Source organism: Rhagoletis zephyria, unplaced genomic scaffold, assembly GCF_001687245.7.
Source record: "Rhagoletis zephyria isolate East Lansing unplaced genomic scaffold, Rhagoletis_zephyria_1.1 Rzeph_scaffold_00600, whole genome shotgun sequence".
Lineage (NCBI taxonomy): Eukaryota > Metazoa > Arthropoda > Insecta > Diptera > Tephritidae > Rhagoletis > Rhagoletis zephyria.
In genome coordinates, this window is record NW_016157684.1 from 168,783 (window position 1) to 179,248 (window position 10,466).

The following is a 10,466-nucleotide window of genomic DNA, read 5'->3' on the forward strand; positions in this document are numbered from 1 at the left end:
AAGTTTAAACTGCCACTGAAAAACTGGCCCTAAGAGCTGCTTGTTGGTATGTAGGGCATTGATCAGTTCAGTGGAGCGCACTTGTTCGGAGTTTAGAGCCGCAATTTCACGTAGTATGTTGGATAACGTTAGTTGCTTATTCTCTTCATCAATGTCACTGCATATCATTGGTGAAGAACTTTGATTAAATTGATTATTAGACACATTCTTAGGATTAAGAGATAGTTGTGAGAGGCTAGGCGAATTAGATGACGATGTACTCTTAGCTGCGGCTGAATCTTCCCAACTAACGTTAGGGGGAGAGGTGCGATGGATCTTTTGCGAGCAGCGGCACACTCGTTGCAAAAATATTTATTTCCAGAGCTCTCTAAGAAATCCAAGTCAGCGGGCAAAACACCAACACATTTCATATGAAAAAACTCGTTGCAATTTTCACATTGAATTTTTGTTTTAACTTTTTGACCACAAATACACGGCACATTGGATAACTAATAATTCCAAACTTATTAGTTCTAAACACATAAGAGTCAGTGCCTCAGGCACTATGTTATCTATATATGTATATAAAACAATGGCCGTTTTCGTTGTTCGGAGTTAACTCAAAAACTACTGCATAGATTTCAATCAAACTTTCAGAGGTTATACCTTGCATATATGGTCCTATTATAGGCTACCAGAAAACTCGCTAGATGGCGCTGGGGTCGAGTTATTTATAAAAGTCGTATTTATGAACCGATTTCGTTCAAATTCAAAATGTGAGCTACCAGCATGATGGCAAACACGTTTACCAAAAATAGACCCGCTAGGTGGCGCGGAAGTCGAGTTGTTTATAAAAGCCGTATTTATGAACCGATTTATTTCAAATTCAAAAGGTATAGTTTCCGCATAATCGAAAATACGTTTACCAAAAACTGAGCCACTAGGTGGCGCTGGAGGCGAGTTTTTATAAAAGTTGTATTTATGAATCGATTTCGTAAGCATGATGAAAAAAGCACTTGCGAAAAATGGACCCGCTAGGTGGTGCTGGGGTCGAGATATTTATAAAAGCAATTAGTCTGTTCCAATAGCAGTCCGGTTTACAGGATTTAGTCAAAACTTACAGGAAGTCGTTCCTATTGACATAAAACCTGTAAGTGGGAACACTTTTGAGAGAGTAACTGAGCAACTGTTCCTAGTCAGAAGTTACAGGATTTAGTCCGGAGTTCTTTTTCCTGTAAGTTCATGAAAAGTATCAAACGATCAGCTGATTTGGATGTGCAAACAAAAACAGAAAGCGGTGTAAGCAAAGAACCTTATATTTGTAAAAATATGGAAGTAAACAACGAAATATTTGAATATTTATAGATTTTAATAATTAGTTAGTGATATTTCAGCCAAATCAGTGTTGTACAAATGAAATAGTGCTTTTTGCGTTCCCGTGCACTTCTGCGTCTGTTCTCCTTTTAGTCTCACTTGAGAGAGTAAAATTGTAGTTTGACAGTTCCACAGGTTTTAGTGCGAAGTTCAAAGGAACAGACTAAGTATGTGAAAGTATTTATGAACCTATTTTGTTAATACACATTCGCAACGTTTATTACTTTCATGCTGATTTTTGTTTTTCATTCGAAACATATTCAGCCGTATCATGAGTTTCATCTGCCCTGAATCGGTTCACTTTTCGCTTTTGGTTTCCATGTACCTACTATGGGGGGAATCAAAATTTTCGCGTGAATTTTTTTTCGGGGAAACTCAGGATAAGGAAGATTACATACATAAAATGATAGCCATTTCCTAAATATTATGTTACCAGGCTAGTCTGATCTATGTTTTTAGTGCGAATAAAACTACATTATTCCACTTTCTGGCCCAACGTTTCGCTAAAACATTTTTAGCATCTTCAGGGGCAATCCAGCTTTATTAAATCTGCCACAAACCAAAAATACAAAGGCACATTGTAATTAAAAATTAATGAATATAGCATACAAACATACATATACATATATGGAATTAAAAATTATAAACAACAATTTGAGGACAAAAAACTCACAATGTTTAAGAACTTTGATTAACACCTAAATACAGCGCATCTGTACCATCTTTTGGTTTTTCGGACTAAACTCAATAACCACTCAATAGAGCCCAATCGAATTGTCGGAGGATATACCTTGCATATATGGTCCTACTACAGGCTACTAAAAACACGCTGATGGCGCTGGAGTAGAATTACTTATAAAAGTCGTATTTGTTAACAGATTTCGATCAAATTCGCAAAGTGAGCTACCTGTATGATGAAAAATTCCTTTGCTAAAAATGGACCGCTGGAGTTCAGGTATTTAGAAAATCCGTATTTTCATAAAATCTGATTGGAATTCTTAATTCGTATTCATTTCATGGCAAGCAAAGGTTTTGCATAAAAGTGACCCAATGGATGACGCTGCGCCGGAAATATATAGAAACCCCCGCGGGGTTTGTTCTGCTTTGGCCCTATGTTTATCTTAGACGAATTTACTTTTCAGATGGCTAAATCAAGGATACGTTTAAGTATGCATATAAATACCGTAACACTGTGTAAGCGTGATCTTGCATCTACCTCCGATTGACGAAGTTGCACAAGGCGGCCGTTATTACAGCAGTAAGAGTCAAAGAAACCAATTCATAAATATTAAGACGAATTGTAAAAGTGGCGAATTGACAAGGAAAGATTCGACCACATCTGTCCAAGAAGGAACACGATAGGTATATCAATGGCTTCATTTGGCCGATATTCAAGAGATCACACGACTCATTTAGCCAATGTGCGGGAAAACTTTTCATCCGGTGGGGCAGCGAGGATTCATGGCCCTCTTATAACAGAAAACGCTCATCTGTTCTCTTAGGCTTACTTGAAGGGCTTTTATTGGCTTCCGCATCGGACCAATGTTGAAGTTGCAAGATCAAGGGGAATAGGCATGCTTGGCAGAGATTTCACAGGTGAAAATAAGACGCGTAAAACGCATTACGTCGAAAGGGATTGGTATTCCATATGGCATCACAGCGCTACTATTCTTGGCATATGTGTGAGGAGGATTTCGTTTTTTAGTCCTTTCAATTTAAACTAAAAATGTTTACTTTGCAGACTGCGTTAGCTTTTAAACGCTATTATTGAATTGGCCAACGCAAAAGATCTTATTAGGCGCCGCGAAGCAAGCGGGCATTTGCTAGTTATTTTAATAAAGTTGTCAATTTGACGGAGAAAAAATTCACCGACTCAGAGCTTAGTAAAACACGTCCACTCGCAACAACGACTTGCTAACATATATTCGAGATACTTATGTATTGGTAACGGTAAGGGCAAGACTATTGCAAAAAACAGCCGCCGGGTGACACTGGGGTCGAGTTGTTTCTAAAAATCCTCAAGTGAGAAAAAGTGACGAGAATGTCCGATTACATCGACGTGCTCTACCACCGAGTATGCCGAGATCCCGTGTGTTGCGATTGGCCCAACGAACGTGATTTGAGAGCTTCTTTTGGATACACCCGGATTTAGTTGTCTCAAATGACCAGAATTAAATCTACCATCAGAACCATTGCGCTCCTTGATAAGACTGAAATAAGATTGTGTATATTGGATTTCTGTAGAACAACGATACTCACCAATTTTTAAATTGCAACCAACTATACCATACAGTTTCAAGGAAAGATTCACCATCGAACCGGATCATTGTTGCTGCCAGGGAATGGGAAAAAGCTCTTCAAATTTATTTCGTTTTGCGATTAACCGTGTTTTGAAACGCCAGATCATTAGAGAATTTCAAGAACTTCTTCACGAACATACACTTTCGTTAGGTTATTAAAGACGACAATGGAAATATGCCTTCTGACAACCACCAAATCGTAATACTAGCAGATAAATGTATCACTGGAAATCGTGAACGCGAATTGTTCTTGCAAATGTTTGACCAAAATATTTCAGTAAAATAAATTAATTTTGGGTGGGACGAAGTTGACCGGGTCTGCTAGTTATTTATAAAGAAATTTTATCAAGATTTTTATCAAGAATAAGCTTCCATCGCGTTCTGTGTCAATATTTATAAAATAAAAAGCTCTACGACCTCCACATGAGGGGAACTGATTTCCAGATGAGTATGAAAAATATGAATTTAAAAGCAAAAAATCTTTGGACTGCCGTAGTCGAGTAGGTAGAGATGTCGACTATAATTCCGAGTGTCGCAGGTTTAAATGCCGGCACATTCAGTATTTACCCAGCCAGCAGAAAAACATACTATCTCAGAATTCGGTTCAAAAACGCCCTATCAGTTGAAAATACATTGAAAATGTGCTGAGATAGGGCGTTTTTGAATCGGCAGCTGAGATAGGACGTTATTCAACCAAATTCGGATATAGGGTGTTTTTCAGTAAAATTTTGAAATAGGGCTTTCTTCATTCAAATTCTGAAGTAGGGCGTTCTCGAAAAGTTTTCTGAGATAGAGCGTTTTCGAACTGGCTGACGAGATTGGTCGATCTTCCACTCAGGTGACGAAATGCTATTGACAAGCGTTTACAAATTGAAACTTTAGGTGAAAATTATAAATTTTGTTTATTAAGACATTTGATTCTATCATTTACCCAGCCATCAAAATATCCGGAAACGTATCCGAAAATGGAAACTATTTCGTATAAAAACTTGATGTTTCATCCGATGATTCCGTTTTCGGTCGTTTTTCAGACCCATTCTCCCACTAAAGCGTATGTCCGAACCATATGTACAGAAAACTATCGAGAATGGTTGTGAAACGGATGCGCTTTCGGCGGTTTTCCTGAAATTTGTTTGATTAAATTTTTCTTTGAAACCAATTTCATAATGAGCTTCACAGAAACTTTCTCTTATACCTTGTTTATACCGACACATAAAGCGCTTTGACCCAGTTCGCTGTGATTCAAAACGGAAGCATAAACCAACTTTCAATACGCTCAGAAATTCAAAAGTGTATTGACTCGAATTTGTTTTCAAATCGCTTTTTTATTTCTCACATTGGTTAGAAAACAGGTATAAACACATCACTCATTTGATGCGAAGTAAAAAAAGGCTCGTTTCCTTATACAGCCCGTTTTAAATTTTGAATTATTACTATAACAAATTTGAATTCTTGCTCGCTTCCAATTTGGTCCACCGCGAAAATTAATTATTTAAGAAATATCGAATAAAAATAACAACTTTTGTTTACTTTTAAATACAGTTTCAGCGAGTGCGCTATAACGAAACGGGTGTAAATGCTTAAAAGAAATATGTGTTGAGTCAAATCAGCCTTTTGTTAATGCGGTTCTTGCGTAGGTATAAACAAGATAATAACTAGTTACATGAAACCAAACAAAAAGCAATTTTAAGATTCAGCAATTTTTTCAATTTTAATAAATACTTTTATATGTATAACTTTAATTTCTGCTCCTGACGGCATTCGAAACTGGCAGCTGCCCTATTGCTGCTACCTTTTCAATATATTCAACGTGAAATGCGTTGAAAAAAACCTTTGAAAAGCTAAATACTAGTCAAATTTCTTTTAGAAATTTCAACAACAGTCATTAACGTCTAATTTCTATTTATACCCACAAATACCCAGTTTTTTTACGCAAAATTACAACTTTAGAAACCATCTACATATGTGCTCCTCGATTCGAATCATAAACGGCCAGATTAAAAAAAAAAAACTGGTTCATAGGCACGTCATTTTTATGATCTGTCGGCCGTTGTGGTGTAGTGGTAAGCAGTGCGCGCTTTCACTCCGCAACGCCTGGGTTCAAGCCCTGGTCAAAGCAAAGCAATATAGAAAAAAGGTTTTTTCTTAACAGCGGTCGTCCCTCGGCAGGCAATGGCACACCTCCGAGTGTATTTCTGCCATGAAAAACAGCTTCTCATAAAAATACAATCGCCGTTCGGAGTCTGCGTAAAACTGTAGGTCCCTCCGCTTTGTGTGACAACATCAAGGCGCACACCACAAATTGGAGGAAAAGCTCGGCCAAACGGAACATTAAAAGAAATACAGAACATTTGGCGTCCCGTATTAAATAAATAAATCACCAGGACAATTGACGAAAATAGAGGACTGTCACGTATAATACAGGACGGGTGGTCACCGTAGCTATAAGTGACCATCAAGTCAAGGTGCAGGGATTGTATTTTCAGGGTAGTAGTCGAGACTTCTAGCTTTAATTTAAGCCTAAAATCGCCTTTTTATCTTTGCTAGAGCTTCTAAAATATTGCAAAAAACGCGATTTTTTCGACAAATCTGGAGCTGATGGAAACTTTATGCTTACGGATTCGTAGTCAGCACAGAAAAGTCAATCAAAAACAGCTTTAACATTTGGCGTAACCAAATGTGTTCCAATTTTTGTTGCCTTTGTAATTATATGTACATAGTTTGTTTAAAATTGGGAATCGAATCCAGAAACTCATAGAGGTGGGTGTCGTCGTTGTCTCCCCAGGCACTCTTGGGGAAAATGAAAATTTTCTGTGTAAATTATATAGTTAAGTTTTATACTTTATAAGTTTCGTGTTAAACTGATATCTGAATTCAGATGTTAACAGTTTGAAACTAGTAAAATTAGAGGTTAAAGAAAAATTACTAAAAAGTCTGAGGAAAAACGAGTTTAAATGTCCAATCCGCCACGTTGGAACTCCCCATATATGTTTGAATAAAGAGATGTAACAATGACTGAACAGCAAATAAAAAATAAACAATTAAACCACAAAATTGCATTTAGCTGGAAATCCCAAAATGAGACGCAAAATTCCACGCGCCCTTTTATGGTGCGAAAATGCCAAATTTTGGGCGAAATCCCATCAGCACCACTGGCTGGGATTGTCAATCGATCGATAAGGCAAAATCTTACTGACCGTAATTTTTAAATGTGGTACTAAAAATAGCAAATAAGAAATGAATTATATTTTTATATTTTTGAAGCGACAGTTAGAAGTCTCTTCTCAAGAATATGGTTTATGTCATAACAATTAAACTTCTTTACAGCCAAAAGCAGTGCTATTTTACCGAAAAAAGTTAATTATCTATAAGGGTTTTCACTACCACTAAAAATGGAGTGGTTGTGCAATTTTTTTCCACTGGCACTAAGGGTTTCGTGATAGTTTGTTTTTCACTGCCACTAAATGTTCAGTGATAGTGAATTTTGTTTTCACTCTCACTAGATTTTCAGTGATAATGAATTGTGCATTTTAACTATCACTGAATAGACGGTGGTAGTTAGAGCGTATTGCATTAATTTTTTAGTGCATTATGCCCAACCCTGCTACATACATATAACCAATTATGCATGAACGCTGAATTCGGCGACAAGCTTTTTTAAAAGCGAAGTAAATCAGTACAAAGTGTTAGTAATTTTCATTACAGTTAGAGTAATTCCTTTCACTATTTGGCTTTTTGTAAGTTTAACGAAAGCTTAACTTATTTTATTTCATTTATTTTAGTGCAGTTTAACTAAAATTTTCTTGCTAAAAAATCTTTTGTTACGTTATTTTATTTTATTCCTTTGATTGTTCATGTAAAATAAAAGCAGTGTGCTTGAGTGACGAAAGCAGCCGCACTAGCATGCTGAAATGACTCGCTCATATATACACGAGATTTGGAAGTTTTTATCCAGACACCCAATCGACATTGAGATATCGTTGGAAAGGTCTTGCAGAGTGTGCCGAGAAAACGTTTTCAATTTTCATTACCGATTATCCGAATTTTCAAAAATTAGGCTAAAGTGTTGCGAAACAAAAAAGTTTTTTTGCTTTTGACGGTTTAAGGGGGTATGTGGGTACACCCAACATGCCGTTATTCTATAGGTCAATACCTTTCCAACGATACCTTATATATTGTGTTCCGGCTACTAGTTGGAAAGATATAGAGCTAAATGTGTTTTGGTTCGTGTCTCCACTACGAGATGCTTTGCGATGTGTGTAGCGTCTATACGTACCTTCATTTAATTTTTTTCAAACTTTCAGGAATTAAAGTACGAAAAAAACTAAGAAGATTCTGTTCCAGGATCTTTCGATTTGTATGCCATTGTGGGCGTGGCTGCTGCCTGAAAATCGAAAAAAGGCAATTTTTTAAACTACCACTGAGGCCGCACTACTCATTCCATACCATTGGTGTGGATATCAGTAGAAGGGTCTTAAAACAAGCTATCTAACGCTGTCTTTTCTGTTTATGAAATATAAATATATCATAACGTTATCGCCTGAAAACTAAAAATCGGGCTGCTGATATCGGTGATAGTGCTGGTTCCCTAGTAAATGAAATTCTCCACTTTCCCGAAATTATAACTGTCAACAGTGACGTGGGTTCCAAGGCGCGAACGCGGTGACTGGAGATACTTCGTCTTGTCCTCGTTTACCAGCAGGCGCATTCGCTTTGCTTCCTTATCCAGCTTGGAAAAGGCAGAAGAGACTTCGCTATTTTTGTTACCGTTGATGTCGATGTCATCGGAACACGCCAGAAACTACACGCCCTTGTAAAAAAAATGTTCCTAAATGGTTCAGTTCTGCAGCTCTTATTATCTTAACATTTGCATCATGCGATCGTAAATGCTCTTCTGCTTTCGCTTTAATTTGGGAATCCTTGATTGGGAATAGGAGTTCACAATAGTAATGATAATCATAATCATAATAATATTATCTCATGTTATTCAAAATTTCTTTACTCGCAATATACGTAGTAGGCCTTGGCGACCCCAAACGAAATTGCTTACGATTAAAAGTTGACTGATTTATAATGCTAGGGAATGGTGTCAACAATTTTATGTTTTCATTAAGTATATTTTAAACAGCTTTCATGCGATAGTTTTTTGTTTTCGGTACTCTTTTATCATTTTGTTATTTGTTTCAGTAGTTTTTAGCCGACTTCAAAAAAAAGGAGAAGGTTATCAATTCGTCGGATTTTTTTTTTATGCATGTTACCGCATAACTTTGGACCCCGTCAACCGATTTCCAGTTGATCCCATACTAATTTGGTTTAGATCCGATCATTGGATCATGAAAAAATTAACGGTACTATTACACTTTTATATGAGAATTGGAGTCGGTGTGTTGTTTGCTTAAAAATTACTTGTTTATGATTACAATACATTGTTTACATTAAGTAATTTGTGTACCAGCTCTTCGTTGATAATATGATCACTTCGTTTGATAAGATGTTGTAAATTCTATATTTATTTACAATGTTCGGATTTTGGATAAGTGGAAAGATTTTAAAAAATTCCCTAGTAAAGCTTTCCCAAATACTTTTCGTTTGGAACCAGTTATGTAATATTTCATTTAATTTCATATTTTCAGTCTTTACTTTTAGATAGATGATAATCCTATAAAAAATATTTCCAAATCAAGATTTTTCAAATACCTTTCGTTTGGCACCCATATCGTTCCTCAAACATACTTTCGATTGTAAGTCTTCTTAAAACTCTTTAGTTTGATACCCACATTGCAATATTTCATTTATTTAATCAATCCAAAACGGTCCACCCTAATGCTAAATAATATAGGTACATATGTACGCATACATGTACACTAAAGTGGTCCAAAAATGTATGTAAAAAAATAAGGTCGGATTTTTAATGCCGCCACCCCCTAGGATTGTTATATACCGAAAAAATATACCCATATTTTTTATTTTGAAATAAAAAATAATTTAGGTAGTGCTCAAAGCGCTCAAAGTTTTCCATGTATTTTATATGGAGAAAAAACATCTTTTCGTAGAAATAGTGTAGAATTCTTGAAAATCAATATTTTTCGATCGGACATTTGTACATATCCATAAAAAAATAATAATAAGTCAAACATATTTGACAAGGGACTAATTTTTCGTTGGTTTATTTATTTTATCGCTTTATATTGAAAATACATTGGTGCAACATACTAAGCTTTCGACTTAAAATTTTCAAAAAGGTGGCAACTCTCCTCAAAAATATTTCCAACAGTCATCTATCTTAAACTTCCTTAATTTAATACCTATATTTTAATAAGTCATTTATTTTATCAATTATGTAAATTTAGTTAAATTTTCAAACAGGTGGCAACCCTCCTCAAATATATTTTCGGCCGTAAACCTTAATATTGAAATACTTCATTTATTTATTTTTGTAATATAAATGATCCAGCTATGATACCGAACAATAAAAAAAAAAAAATATTCAAATCAGTTCAGCGGTTCTCGAGTTTCGATGACCGTGACAAAGGAACACAACATTTTTATATATATAAATATAGGTTTCTAAATCAAGGTTTTTAAATGCCTTTAGTTTGGTACCGGTATTGTAACATTTCATTTATTTTACCAATTTAATTGAGATAAATTTTCAAACAGGTGGCAACCCTCTTCAAAGAAACTTTCTACTGTAGGACTTTTAAAAACTCTTTAGTTCGCTACCCACATTGCAATATTTCATTTGTTTAATCAATATAACTGAGTTAAAATTTTCAAATAGGTGGCAATCCTGCACAAAAGTATTTCCTAAAG

The 10,466-nt window shown here is 35.7% G+C and overlaps 1 long non-coding RNA gene across 1 annotated transcript; it reads right to left on the minus strand.

The window, feature by feature from the left end:
* Positions 1-1,831: 1,831 nt before the first annotated feature.
* On the minus strand, positions 1,832-2,081 carry LOC108360646 (uncharacterized). Its single transcript, XR_001847157.1, has 2 exons — positions 2,027-2,081; positions 1,832-1,902 (listed from the first exon to the last, which is right to left on the minus strand). It is a non-coding gene; the product is annotated as an uncharacterized LOC108360646 (long non-coding RNA).
* Between the last annotated feature and the right edge of the window lie 8,385 nt (positions 2,082-10,466).